Raw genomic sequence first — 15,224 nt, 5'->3', positions numbered from 1 at the left:
GCAGAGAAACACCCCCAAAACATAACATTTCCACCTCCATGCTTGACAGTGGGGACGGTGTTCTTTGGGTCATAGGCAGCATTTCTCTTCCTCCAAACACGGCGAGTTGAGTTCATGCCAAAGAGCTCAATTTTTGTCTCATCTGACCACAGCACCTTCTCCCAATCACTCTCGGCATCATCCAGGTGTTCACTGGCAAACTTCAGACGGGCCGTCACATGTGCCTTCCGGAGCAGGGGGACCTTGCGGGCACTGCAGGATTGCAATCCGTTATGTCGTAATGTGTTACCAATGGTTTTCGTGGTGACAGTGGTCCCAGCTGCCTTGAGATCATTGACAAGTTCCCCCCTTGTAGTTGTAGGCTGATTTCTAACCTTCCTCATGATCAAGGATACCCCACGAGGTGAGATTTTGCGTGGAGCCCCAGATCTTTGTCGATTGACAGTCATTTTGTACTTCTTCCATTTTCTTACTATGGCACCAACAGTTGTCTCCTTCTCGCCCAGCATCTTACTGATGGTTTTGTAGCCCATTCCAGCCTTGTGCAGGTGTATGATCTTGTCCCTGACATCCTTAGACAGCTCCTTGCTCTTGGCCATTTTGTAGAGGTTAGAGTCTGACTGATTCACTTAGTCTGTGGACAGGTGTCTTTCATACAGGTGACCATTGCCGACAGCTGTCTGTCATGCAGGTAATGAGTTGATTTGGAGCATCTACCTGGTCTGTAGGGGCCAGATCTCTTACTGGTTGGTGGGGGATCAAATACTTATTTCCCTCTGCAGAATGCAAATAAATTCATATACTTTCCACAATGTGATTTTCCGGATTTAATTTGTGATGTGCTATCTCTCACTGTTACCAATAACCTACCCTTCAATTATGGGCTGCTCATGTCTTTGTCAGTGGGCAAACTTACAAAATCAGCAAGGGATCAAATACTTATTTCCACCACTGTATATGTATACAGCCGTACGTTAATATAATCATTGACCAGGAAACCCCCTTCCATCCGAAACAAGCATCGTGAACAAAAAAAATAAGTGACAGGCGGTATAATAATGAACAGTCTTATTTAGGGCAATGCTTATCTTTGGCTTGACTGATCCCGACGGACATCCGTTTCGCCGTCGCTTTCACAAGGGGTCGGAGCTTGGAACCTAGGACAAGTTGAAAAAGTTAAAATCGCTCTTAACAGCATGGTGAACGTTTAAACCCAAAATAAAGTGGCGTCAAATATGTAAACAAAAACTTAAAACAAAACTCACAACTCCTCTCTCATACTGCTGACACCGCCTAGCACAAAATTACACAATTACAATGGAGTTGCTTTATGTGAGCCAGTGACATTGTTAAGTTCCAGTCAGCTGTTGGCGGCTCACCTGAGAGTTCTTGTTAAAAGGACACCGTCGCCAATTTTTCGGTTTCATATTTTGCCAACAAATCAGTTATTTGTACTGTCTTACTTATCACAATGTGTACAATGTGTAGCATGTATCCATAATTAGTTCTAATCCCTAGTTATTTCCACAGTGTTTTATCATATGATTATCTACACGATGTTCTTTTACTCCACCAACAAGGATTTTGAGCCCTCACTGCAACCTTACTGACCCGAAAGTATTTACTTCCAATTATGTTAGCATTACTGTTGTTCTGGCTATACTCTGGCTCTGGAAACCTTGTGATATTTTATAATTTGCTCTTATTATTTATTTAGATTTTGCTCACACCTTTTTCAGTAGTAGCTCAAGGTGAGTTACATTCCTTGTACACTGGGTACTTCTGTCCCTGGAAGGCTCACAATCTAAGTTCACACCTGAGGCAATGGAGAGTTAAGTGACTTGCCCAAGATCACAAGGTGCAGTGGCAGGATTTGAACTGACCACCTCTGGATTGCAAGACCGGTGCTTTAACCACTAGGCCACTCCTCCACTAGCAACATTCTGTGTAGAATCTCAAATAATAGCAACAGAATCTCAAATAGTAGCAACATTCTATGTAGAATCTCAAATATTTATTTATTTAGATTTTGCTCACACCCTTTTCAGTAGTAGCTCAAGGTGAGTTACATTTAGGGACACTGGATATTTCTCTCACAATCTAAGTTTGTACCTGAGGCAATGGAGGGTTAAGTGACTTGCCCAAGATCACAAGGAGCAGCAGTGGGATTTGAACCAGCCACCTCTGGAGTGCAAGACCAGTGCTCTAACCACTAGGCCACTCCTCCACTAGCAACATTCCATGTAGAATCTCAAATAGTAGCAACAGAATCTAAAACTAGTATTTATTTAGATTTTGCTCACACCTTTTTCAGTAGTAGCACAAGGTGAGTTACATTCAGGTACACTGGATATTTCTCTCACAATCTAAGTTTGTACCTGAGACAATAGAGGGTTAAGTGACTTGCCCAAGATCACAAGGAGCAGCAGTGGGATTTGAACCAGCCACCTCTGGATTACCAGAGTGGTGCTCTAACTACTAGGCCACTCCTCCACTAGCAACATTCCATCTAGAATCTCAAATAATAGCAACATTCCAGAATCTCAAAAAGTGGTGAAATTCCATGTAGAATCTTCAATAGTACATTCCATATATTTTGCTTGCACCTTTTTCAGTAGTAGCTCAAGGTGAGTTACATTCAGGTACACTGGATATTTCTCTGTCCCAGGAGGGCTCACAATCTAAGTTTGTACTTGAGGTAGTGGAGGGTTAAGTGACTTGCCCAAGATCACAAGGAGCAGCAGTGGGATCTGAACCAGCCACCTCTGGATTTCAAGACTAGTGCTCCAACCACTAGGCCACTCCTATTGGCTTATTGAGCAAGCGCTTTTGTTGTACGTTTGTGTGGTCGAACTACTTCTGGAACATTCATTTTGAATATTAACGGCATTAACGTGTCATTTTTTAAATGTAAAAGGTGTCCACAGTCCAATTAAGTGGAAACAAATATTAACCTATGCTGCTAAATTCCAACCTGACTTCTTGTTTCTCCAAGAAACGCATTTATCAGCTAATGAATCTACCAAACTGGTTACTAAATGGTCACTCCCGGTTTATACCTCACCAGCAAATGGGAGGAAAAAATGGTGTTTAATACTTACAAGAAACAGAACTGATATAAAGCTATTATCACATAGAGCTGACACTCAGGGTCATTGGATCACTTTGAAAGTTGAAGCAAATGGTCAATCTTTTATTGGTATCTATTTTTATGGGCCTAACATAGATGATCCCCTATTTTTTGAAGATTTTGCCAACATACTTACATCCAGCTATAATAGGTGGTGACTTTAACATTACCTCAAATCCAGATATGGACAGGAATTCTACAGTTCCTTATCGAGCATCCACAGCTTGGCACCAACTTCAAGAAATCATTACTCAATTAAAACTTATAGATCCCTGGAGACTGCTTCATCAGCAGGAAAACCATCACTCTTTCTTTTCTGCTCCACATTCATCCTACTCAGGAATGGATTTTTTTCCCTCATAAGCTATTCCTTGGTCAAGCATGTGGATTCAGCTGAGATACATGGAATTATGGTGTCTGACCATGCAACAATATCATTAAATCTTAAACAAATATGTAAACAGCTTAAATCCTCCTCATGGAGGTTCAATATCTCCCTAACCTCTGAACCAGACTTTATAAAATTGATTAATGACTCCATCACAGTCGTCTTTAAATAAGCCTGAAGATACTTCAGGGCCTGTGGTTTGGGATTCTTTCAAGACCTACATCAGAGATATTCATCCATCTTTGTTTACCCTTCCATGTTCAATTTTGCATATTCTTAAAACATTACTATTGCTATGTCTATTACAATTTGAAATATTCTCCTTACAAAACTCTGTAATTCTATTTACTATGTAAGCCGCATTGGACCTGCTGTATGTGGGAAAGCGCGGGGTACAAATGTAATAAATAAATAAACAGACGCATGTATTGGATGTGCGAAGGTCCATTTTTCAGCGCACCTGCAAGAAAGGCAAAATAAAAATTGGTGCGTGTCCAGGGGTGTGCTGGTAAATTTTTAACAAAAGGCTCTTTCTCCGGATGTAGCCATCTCTGCAGTTGGAAGGGCCAGGGGTGGCCGGGGGGAGGGGGGGGGAAGCAACACTTGCCTCTCTCTCCTCCCTCCCTTCGTGCGGGCACGCTAGGCATACCTTTGCTGGCAGCCAATAAATGGACTGCCACCACTCCCAATGTCTTGCTCCGAGCAGCATGCTGGAACTTCTCACACATGCTCGAGAAGTCCCAGCCTGCTGCCCAGAGCTGGAAACAAGGAGCGGGGAGCAGCAGTAGTCTATTTACTTGGCTGAAAGGGCTCAGCATCCCCACCAGCAAAGTAAAAGATAATTCAGCAGGGGGCCCAAGCCCACATTTTGGGAGCCAGTTGTTAAAGTAGCCATGGAGGGCCCTACTTTAACAACCGGCTCCCAAAATTCTTAAAAACTTAACAACCGGCTCTTGCGAGCCTGAGAGAGCCTGCTCCAGCACACCACTGTGTGCGTCGAATTTTGGGCCTGAGACCTTACTGCTACCCACTGACCTAGCAGTAAGGTCTCATGCGTTAACCAGGCAGTAATGGTCTACACATGTACAATGACAGTTAGCGCCGCACGCTAAAAAATAAAATTATCGCTCGGGCCACATGGTAGCCGGACGGTAGTTCAAAATTGATGCATGTAGGACACACATACACACCTACGCAGCTTAGTAAAAGGGCCCCAAAGATTTGAGGAAGGAACAACTGGACTTGGAAGTTCAAATCAAGCAATTAGAAAACCTACATAAATTGGATCCTACAAATGCATCTCTCTTGGAGAATTTACAGAAAGCCAGGCTTGCTTATAATATATCTATGCATACTCATGCTAAAGATCAATTATTTTTGCAATCTGTCAAATTAAAAATGAGAAAACTAATATACCTGCTATTAAAAGTGACAATGGGAAATTAGTAACAGCTGATAAGGATGTAGCACAACAATTCCAAACTTTCTATAACAAACTTTATACATTTGAGTTATCCAACACCGACCCTGATTCAAGCTTTATGGATAATTTACCCCAACTCTTACGGATTTTGACAATTCATCCATAGTTCATCCTATACAGTTAAAGAGAATAAAACAGCTGTTCTTGATATGGTCAAAAAGAAAGCTCTGGGACCAGATGGATTTTCTGTCTAATTTTATTCCATCTTTATGGAGAAATTATCACCTTAACTGCTGGAATATTATGAGTACTTATTATCTACTGGTAATGTTACAAACACATTCACTGAATCCATCCTTATAGTTCTATTTAAACCTAACAAAGACTCGTTGAATATCCAGAATTATAGACCTTTGTCATTAATAAATGTCGATGTGAAAATATTTGACAAAATTATAGCTGAGTGACACCAAAACGTTCTACTTCGCATTATACATACAGACCAGGTCAGATTTATGCATGGCAGATTATCATGTGACATCACAAGATTATTTTACTAATATCAGCATTAACACATTCGGCCATGGCCTTGGGCCTAGATATGAAATAGGCCTTTGATTGAATTGAATGGCCATTTGTTTGGATTTTGGAACAACAACAGATAATGATTCCAATGAAGGTTTCTCTGTAATTGGATAGCATAGCAATAACGAAGATAAAGATGAAGATGCAAGGGATGAATTAGACAGCACTACTTCTAATGCAGATGATAAACTATTCTTTAGCATACAGAAGTCAAGTGTTTCAGAGATTCCCTTGATCAAAACCTGAAGACCCATCAGAGGACATCAGCAACATTGCAACCTGGGCGGTTTGAAGGAATTTTTTTTTTTTTTTTGTTAGACTGAACAATCCATTTCCTAATAGTTCAGTTGTTGGACACCTTTAAACTGTGCTGGATTAATGACTCACAAACGCACTCGCATGAGTGACAGTCATTTTCAAAAATTTAGTTTTACCAAAAGCAAAGTGGATTGACTTGTGGAGCAATAAAATTGTTGGGATAAAAACGTTAACAATAGTTCCATTCACTGTGGTTGCAGTACTTCTACTTTTTACTCAAAATATATTAGGCAAAACTTTTTTATTTTTACTTAAGTACATTTTTAATGTGTTCTTCACTGTACTTTTACTTAAGTATTAAAATATACATTTATTTTTACTTTTACTGAAGTACTTTGACCTAGTGTTTTGAATGACACTGCTAGAAGCCAATTATCCAAGTACAGAAATATCAGATTATCTGTAATCTCTGGTTTCTCTTCAAAATTAGATTGTAAGCTCTGTTGAGCAGGGACTGTCTTTTCATGTTCAAGTGTACAGCACTGCGTATGTAGCGCTATAGAAATGATAAATAGTAGTTTGTGAAGGTGCACAGCTGCAACAACGAGGCACTTCAAAAGTACCCTGGGTGCTGTGTAAAGGCCAAAAAGGAGGGGTATGTACTAGAAGTGATTAGATTGCAGAGAAAACCGGAGGTACATCTTGTAAGAAGGATCAATTGGAAGATGCATATATGCATCTTTGAGATCTGGGTACACACCCAGTCTCCTTTGATGAGTAGAAGAACAGGGAATGGTGGTCATTCTAAATTTCAATTTGAGCAGGTACCATTTGAGTTCCCAGAGATCGAGTGAGCATTGGATGCAAATGTTCTATCTTTTTTGGAATAAGAAAGTATCTTGAGTAGAAACCTTGATTCTTCTCATGAGGTGGAACAGGTTCTATGGCATTGGTTTGGAGACATAGGCAGACTTCTTCTTGTAACATGGGTAGGTACAAGATCCCTGATAGAGGGCAATTCAGAGGATGGCTGGAAAAGCTGAGGCAATAGTCTGTGGTAATTCAAGCTGAACCCTGGCTCCCACATGTAGGGCAGGATGAATGTTTTGAAGGGACTGAATGTGAGGAGCACAGTCCAAAAGAAGGCTGTTGCTTAGGCGGGGCCCTTTCTCTTTGCCTAGCCTTAGGGGCTACAGTATGTTGAGCCTGCTAAGGCTGTTTTGCTAATAAAATCTCTTGCGGTAATAGCCATGTCTCTACCGGTTGAATGAAGTGGACCTAACCAAGGTGGTCCATGTGTAATACTGAACTGCTGAGAGGTGCTGAAGAGTGGAGCAATGGTCTTTAATCTTGCTCACCATTTCTCTAACTTTAAATACCCACCCCATCAATGAAAAAAATAAATAAATGCCTGCATATCCCTAACAGGTACAGGATCCTTTCCCCCATAGCTGCATGGGGTGAAAATAAAGCGACGCTGGGTAGATTCTAAACTTTTGAATGAGGAAGATTGAATGGTTTTTAGCTGCTGTCACATTGCATGTGTTTGTGGAGGAGTAGCCTAGTGATTAGTGCAGTGGACTTTGATCCTGGGGAACTGAGTTCAATTCCCACTGCAGCTCCTTGTGACTCTGGGCAAGTCACTTAACCCTCCATTGCCCCTGGTACAAAATAAGTACCTGAATATATGTAAACTGCTTTGAATGTAGTTGCAAAAAAATCTCAGAAAGGTGCTATATCAAGTCCCAGTTCCCTTTCCCTATTTGAGATTCTAGATGGAATGTTGATACTATTGAGATTCTGTTGCTACTGTTTGAGATTCTACATGGAATGCTGCTGTTCCATTAGCAACATTCCATGTAGAAGCCTGCCGTTGCAGATCAGCAACGCGGCCGCACAGGCTTCTGTTTCTGTGAGTCTGACGGCAGGACGTCAAACTCACAGAAACAGAAGCCTGCGCAGCCGTGTTGCTGATCTGCAAGGGCAGGCTTCTCCATGGAATGTTGCCAGTGGAAGAGTAGCCTAGTGGTTAGTGCAGCGGACTTTGATCCTGGGGAACTGAGTTCAATTCCCACTGCAGCTCCTTATGACTCTGGGCAAGTCACTTAACCCTCCATTGCCCCTGGTACAAAACAAGTACCTGAATATATGTAAACCGCTTTGAATATAGTTGGAAAAACTTCAGAAAGATGGTATATCAAGTCCCATTTCCCTTTGTTTTATTTCTTCAGAAATTCCACATGGTGTAACTCCTTCTCCCAGCTCCCCTTTAGTAATTTTTCTCCAACTGATAGAAAGAGAATAACATGGGGGAGCTTTGTCAAGCTTGTTGCACAATCAGATGATTTGCACATAGGTTACACAGGATAGTAAATGTAAGAATTTCTAATACAAGAATTAACATTAATCTTCTATAGATCTCCTTATGCTCTTTCATTAGGAAAAAAAAGATAGATGCATTAAGGAGTCCTTTTACTAAGGTGCGCCGAAAAATGGCCTGCACTGGTGTAGACGTGTGTATTGGACACACGTAGGTCCATTTTTCAGCGCACCTGAAAAAGCCTTTTATTTGGCCGAAAATGGACTTGCGTCAAAATAAAAATTGGCATGCATCCATTTTGGGCCTGAGAACTTACCGCCACCCATTGACCTAGTTGGTAAGGTATCGCATGTTAACCGGGCGGTAATGGTCTACACGCGTACAATGCCGATTACCGCCCGGTTAGTGCTTAGTAGACACGTGTAAAAAATGAAATTACCACCCGGGCCACGTGGTAGCTGGGCGGTAGTTCAGAATTGACACATGTAGGACGCACGTAGGCGCCTAAGCTGCTTAGTAAAAGGGCCCCTAAGTATTAAAATTATTCTACACACAGACAGGGCCGCCGAGAGACTGGGACGGGCCCAGGGCAAGGCCGCCCCCGTGGCCCTGCCCACGCCACCCCCCCCCCAAGGTTGCCGCCACCGATCCCCCTTCCACCCCCCCCCCAAGATCGCCGCCGCTCCTCCCCTCCACCCGCCACCGGGCCAGGCCCCCTGCATTGAAATCCAAGCATCTCTCACCTCCATGTGAAAGCGCTGCAGGCGGCAGGGCAGCGGATCGCCTCCCTTCAGCCCTCCTTCCCTTGTGTCCCGCCTTCGCGGAAGTTACATCAGACGAGGGCGGGACACAGGGAGGGAAGGAGGCCCGAAGGGAGGCGATCTGCTGCCCTGCTGCCTGCAGCGCCTTCACACGGAGGTGAGAGGTGCTGTGATTTCAAAGCAGGGGGCCCGGCCCGGTGGCAGACGGTCGACGATGGAGGGCGGGTGGGACTGCGGCACCGGGCCCGGGGAATTTTGTCCCCCCTGCTCCCCCCTCCCGGTGGCTATGCACACAGATTATGTCTTCTAGCTGCTAAGATTCAAGTAATTCAGAATAAGTACAATAACAGCAGTCAGATCTTGAGCTGGAAGGAATGCAGATCTTGAGCATGCCTCAAGATCTGCATTCCTTCCCGCTTCACCTATAAACACCGTCCAGGCACACATGAAAAATTCCAGCTTCCAACTACTCCCTCTAATTTCTGTATCAACATCAGAGGTTTCTATCTCTACATAATACTGGCAATGAAACAGTGGATTGACTTTTGTAGGCTATTGATTCACGTATTTAAAAACTTATTGCTTGCCACATCGCTATCACTACCCGAAGGAACCGGATGCCTGACTCAGAAAATTGCAGGATGCTAAAATAGCGCTTTTCAATGATGCAAGCAATAGCTTTGCTTGAAGTCAGAAGCACGGAAATTATGAGAGGAGCTGTCTGGGTGAAATGCCCCAGTGACGTTGCATGACACATACTTCCTATTGCCTGGTGAACTAGTAATCCAGGTCTCACAAACTTCTGGTAATTGGTAGTTGAGCTGTAGCTGAGCTGAGGGTCTTCAAACATGACTAAGTAGGAGAGGCGTGTCAATCTTGATACTCACCTTTCAGATCGGGAATCAGACTATGTGGATAATTCAGCTTCTGAATCAAATCAGAAACAGTTCCAGTCTTTCCCAATCCTATTTAATTTTACATTATCCAGATTGCAATGGCCTCAAATACAAATCTACCTACACATCAAGCTTCTCCTTCATAGGAACTCAGCTATGGAATGCACTGCCTAAACTCTTAAAATCAACTCAGAATCATCTAAACTTCAGGAAATTATTGAAGACCACCCTGTTCAAGAAGGTGTACCATCCAGACGTTATTTCATTTCTTTCTTATCTGTTCAGCAAAATTTATGGACCCTAATGTTTTCCCAACAAAAAAAACAGCACCACGGGCCTTTAAAAATGGAACACAGTTCCATTTGGATACAGAAAGTGAAAGTGCCTTGGTGCTTTGTAGCTTTTACTATATGAGACGTGGGATAAGGAATAATATATTGTAGAGGAATATATTTGAGTTATTCCCCAAGTTTTTCACGTCATCACTGTGACCCCTGACGCAGGTACTAGTCACCGAAACACGGCCCGTGTCGGGTCTTTTTGTCAAGGCTCATTCATTAAAGAACTGTGTTCCATTTTTAAAGGCCCGTGGTGCTGTTTGGACTTTAGTTTGTACTTCGTTCCCTCTTTTGTTATACCCTAATGTTTTCCCATCATCTTTTATTATCTTTCTTGTCTTAGACGATACGTTTACGATTAATTTTTTACTATGACATTGTTTAATGATATTCTGCTGAACTGTAGCCTACCCATGTTATTGTGTAAGCCACATTGAGCCTGCAACTAGTGGGAACATGTGGGGTATAAATGTGTTCAATAAAAAAAATAAAAATAAATACAAGACCAATTAGCAAATTTGTTTTGTAAATAAATTTGCTCCTGTTGATATGGAGCAGAATTTTAGAAAGGATCGACAAACTGGAATTGAGATGCTTAGGTCAGGACGTCTCAAATACCACTAGAATTTTAGAACAGGATCTGTCCTCATAGAACCTGTTCCAAAATACATGGAGGAATGGACATTTATGCACTGGTTACATGCAGTGGGAGCATCCGTTTTAGTACCGTAAACATCTAAATTATCAATGGGTTCAGCACCTATGAAATACCGTATGAATAGAGAGTTGCTTGGCCCAACAAAGTGTCGAAAACAAAAACTACGCAGGATGCAAAATGCAAAACTACTAACAAGTGAATCTTTCTTCATCAACAATTAAGGGCCCTGTCTACTAAGGTGCGCTAGTATTTCTTTTTTCCATATTTTTATTAAAGGTTTTTCAAAACACAAGACAGAAAAGTAAACACAAAAGCAAACAAAAACAACACTCCATGGTAAATAAGCGTATATAAAGATCAGAACAATATGATCATCATTCCATGACAATACCTTTAGACAAAGATCCTGGATACATAAGGTCAAGTAGTGCTATGCGGTTGCTGACAAAAGAGGTCTAAACGAGCCCAAGTCCTTAAGACAGACTTAACTCTACAAAGTCTATGGGCCAGAATTGTTTTATATTTTCTTATCACAGAGACGTAACTCCACCATTCATTATTTGGAGTGGAGGAGTGGCCTAGTGATTAGGGTGGTGGACTTTGATCCTGGTGAACTGAGGAACTGAGTTCCATTCCCACTTCAGGCCCAGGCAGCTCCTTGTGACTCTGGGCAAGTCACTTAACCCTCCATTGCCCCATGTAAGCCGCATTGAGCCTGCCATGAGTGGGAAAGCGCGGGGTACAACGTAACAAAAATAAAATAGATACTATTGGAGATTCTACATGGAATGTTGCTACTATTGGAGATTCTACATGGAATGTTGCTATTCCACTAGCAACATTCCATGTAGAAGCCTGCGCGGCCACATTGGTGATCTGCAAGGGCCGACTTCTACATGGAATGTTGCTAGTGGAATAGCAACATTCCATGTAGAATCTCAAATAGTAGCAACAGTGGAGGAGTGGCCTAGTGGTTAGGGTGGTGGACTTTGGTCCTGAGGAACTGAGTTCAATTCCCACTTCAAGCACAGGCAGCTCCTTGTGACTCTGGGCAAGTCACTTAACCCTCCATTGCCCCATGTAAGCCACATTGAGCCTGCCATGAGTGGGAAAGTGCAGGGTACAAATGTAACCAAATAAATAAATTATAATTTAGATGCACATTATTTTTCCAATTTGAAACAATTAAGTGCAGAGCAACTGCTAACAGTATGGGTGTCTCTAGTGCTAGCACGCACTAAAAACACTAGCGCACCTATAGCACGGATTAGTAAACAGGGCCCTAAATGTTCTAAATATTTTTAAACAGAGGGAAAGAGCTCAGACATCCCAAGCTGGCCATTATAAGCAGCCTTTTGGAGATACTATGCTCTCTATCATCAGTCAGAAACCTCCAAAAACTCTTTATTTTAACACTTTTAATTTTTCAATTGTTCTTTTTTAAACTGTGGGACCCTTTTACAAAGGGGCATAAGAGCCTACATGCTTCCAGCGCACTTCAAATCGGCATTACTGCCTGGCTAGTGCATGTACCTGGTGGTAATTCTGAGTTTGGCCCATGCCCAAAGCACATGATAGAAAATAAATTTCTATTTTCTACCACGGGGGCGTTCCTAGCAGTGGAGCTTTTGAAGTTAGCTCTCTGTTGTGAAGCCAAGGGGTATTAACCCTAAACTTTATTGAAGTGAAAAGAATTCATATTTTGAAGAAAATAAAAATTCCAACTAAGAAATCATTTACTTTAAGGATTTTTATGGGAAAATTTAGAAGTCATAAGACTTCTTAAGTGAAAGAGGAATTTTTCATCTCAAATACAAAAGAGAATATTTGTTCCTTTATTGGTATTGTTGGGGGCCTGCAAGTTAAAGATTTTTCTTCCCCCTGTGGGAAACAGAATAGGAAGAAGGAGTAAGTCTGGGATGGCAAGTCTTCAGTTCTTGGCTGCCTCTTTCTATTTCTAATTTGTGGTTTTGTGCTCAATGAGGCTTTTTCTGTCTGTGCGATCAGTTTGAGTTTATCTGCGAATGGATAGTTTCAGCCTACGCTGGCTAAGGCTTGTTTTGTTTTCTCAATAGGGGATTGTACTATTAATCATAAATTGGCTGTTTGCCTGCCTTTCCAAATAATCTTCAGGGCAACATGGAGTATTTTTAGAATTCAATTGCAATAAATCCCTTCTCAAAAGAGTTTACTCTCTCAGGAGTCCATTTATTAAACTGTCGTAAAATTTGTAGTTACCACGGCTTAACGTGGGTCTTCACTGTACTGTAGCCGCAAATGCAACTGGTTATCTTATTAGGGGCGTTCTCTGTATTTTTCATTGCAGGTCGTGTGTTAAAATTCATGATAATCTGCAGTGCCTGCCCCCTGTTAATACTACTACTACTTATCATTTCTATAGCGCTACTAGACATATGCAGCGCTGTACACTTGAACATGAAGAGACAGTCCCTGCTTGACAGAGCTTACAATCTAATTAGGACAGACAAACAGGACAAATAAGGGAAAAGGACAAAGAGTAGCAAGATTCCGGAATCCCAATGTAGCAAGATTTTGTGCAGAATCCCAAAGAGCAGCAAGATTCCGGAATCCGAAAGACTACTACTACTACTTATCTTTCTATAGCGCTATTAGACCTACGCAGCGCTATACACTTGAACTTGAAGAGACAGTCCCTGCTGGACAGAGCTTACAACCTAATCAGGACAGACAAACAGGACAAATAAGGGATGACAAAGAGTAGCAAGATTCCGGAATCCCAAAGACTACTACTACTACTTCCTATCATTTCTGTAGTGCTACTAGACGTACGCAGCGCTGTACACTTGAACATGAAGAGACAGTCCCTGCTCGACAGAGCTTACAATCTAATTAGGACAGACAAACAGGACAAATAAGAGATAAGGGAATTACTAAGGTGGGGATGATGAAATAAGGGTACTGAACAAGTGAGTAAGGGTTAAGAGTTCTACAATTTTATACAATTGTGTGGTCACATAAGCACGTAAAAAGTATGCACAGAAATGTATTTAATATGCACAGCCAGGGCATAAAGTTTTCTTATGGAATACAACAATTCATGGAGCAGGTTCCAATTTTTGTATCAGCATTTCTGCGCTGTTGGAGCTGGATTTGGGAGCTCCTATAAGTGGTGCAAGCACGCTGCAGAGAAATCCTAAAGAGAGACAAGCAAGAGGACCAAGTGAGGGACATTAGTGTTAAGCAGGTCCATAGAAGTCTAGGACCACTGAAAGCATTGCAGTCCAGGGACATGCCATGTCTGCACTATTTTTCATTGCCTTTTATAAAGGCACCTTTTTTGGACTTTCTACAATATTTAATGTAGACTAGGGCAGGGGCGTATCTGTAATGGGGCCACGGGGGCCAGGGCCCCCGTAGATTTGGCCCTAGACCCCCCCTACCAACGGCCCTCGCAACCCCCCCTACTGACGGCCCTCGCAACCCCCCTTCCCACCGCCTACTTTTGCTGGCGGGGAACTCCAACCTCCGCCAGCCGAAGCTGTCGTCCTTCGTTCGTTTGTTTTCTTCTTTCTGAGTCTGACTTGTCTCTGACGTCCTGCACGTACACAACGTGCAGGACGTGTGCAGGACGTCAGAGTCAGACTCAGAAAGAAGAAAACAAACGAATGAAGGACGACGGCTTCGGCTGACGGGGGTTGGGGTCCCCCACCAGCAAAGGTAAGCGACAGCGGGCGGGGGGTCGAGAGGGTCGTCAGGCGGGCAGGCGACAGTTGTTGGAGCCTTGGAGGTGGTTCTGGTTCTGGCAGCGGTGGTGGCAATGGAGGGGGAGGGTCGCCGGGGGGGTCACCAGGGGGGGGGCTAAAATGTGCCCCCTCACCTTGGCTCTGGACCCCCCTACCGGCGAAGTGCAGATATGCCCCTGGACTAGGGGTTCTCAACCCTGTTCTCGGGACACACCTAGCCAGTCAGGTCCTCAACTTGGAAGCATTTAAGGGGGATTTCTAGATATAGCGTTGTAAAAAACCGTGCTTAGGACTGATGTATAAACCTTGCCTGGAGTTAGATGTGGTTTATAGAATACGCATGGCGCTCGTCCCTGCGACTAAAATTTAGGTGTGGCCATTTACACCAACTAAAAGCAGGTGCAGATTGGGTATATTCTAGAACACTGTGCGAAATTTTTAAAAACGCCCATGGCCCCTCCCATGGCCATACCCCGTTTTGAGATTCACGTGTTGGAATTTACACGCCCCACTTTACAGAATATGTTTAGAAAGTTGTGTGCATAAATCCTAATTAGTGCCAATTAATGCTGATAATTATTGCATGTTATCACCTAATTATATCGGTGCTGATTTGCTTGTTAATCAATTAACTTGTGTGTGCAATTTGGCCGCACTGACAACTTTGCGTGTGCAACTTTAGTCGCCATATATAGAATTCCCCCATTACCCCCCGGATTCTATATAGCGCACCTAGAGATCG

Source organism: Microcaecilia unicolor, chromosome 4, assembly GCF_901765095.1.
Source record: "Microcaecilia unicolor chromosome 4, aMicUni1.1, whole genome shotgun sequence".
Lineage (NCBI taxonomy): Eukaryota > Metazoa > Chordata > Amphibia > Gymnophiona > Siphonopidae > Microcaecilia > Microcaecilia unicolor.
Note: the sequence above shows the minus strand (reverse complement) of the source record.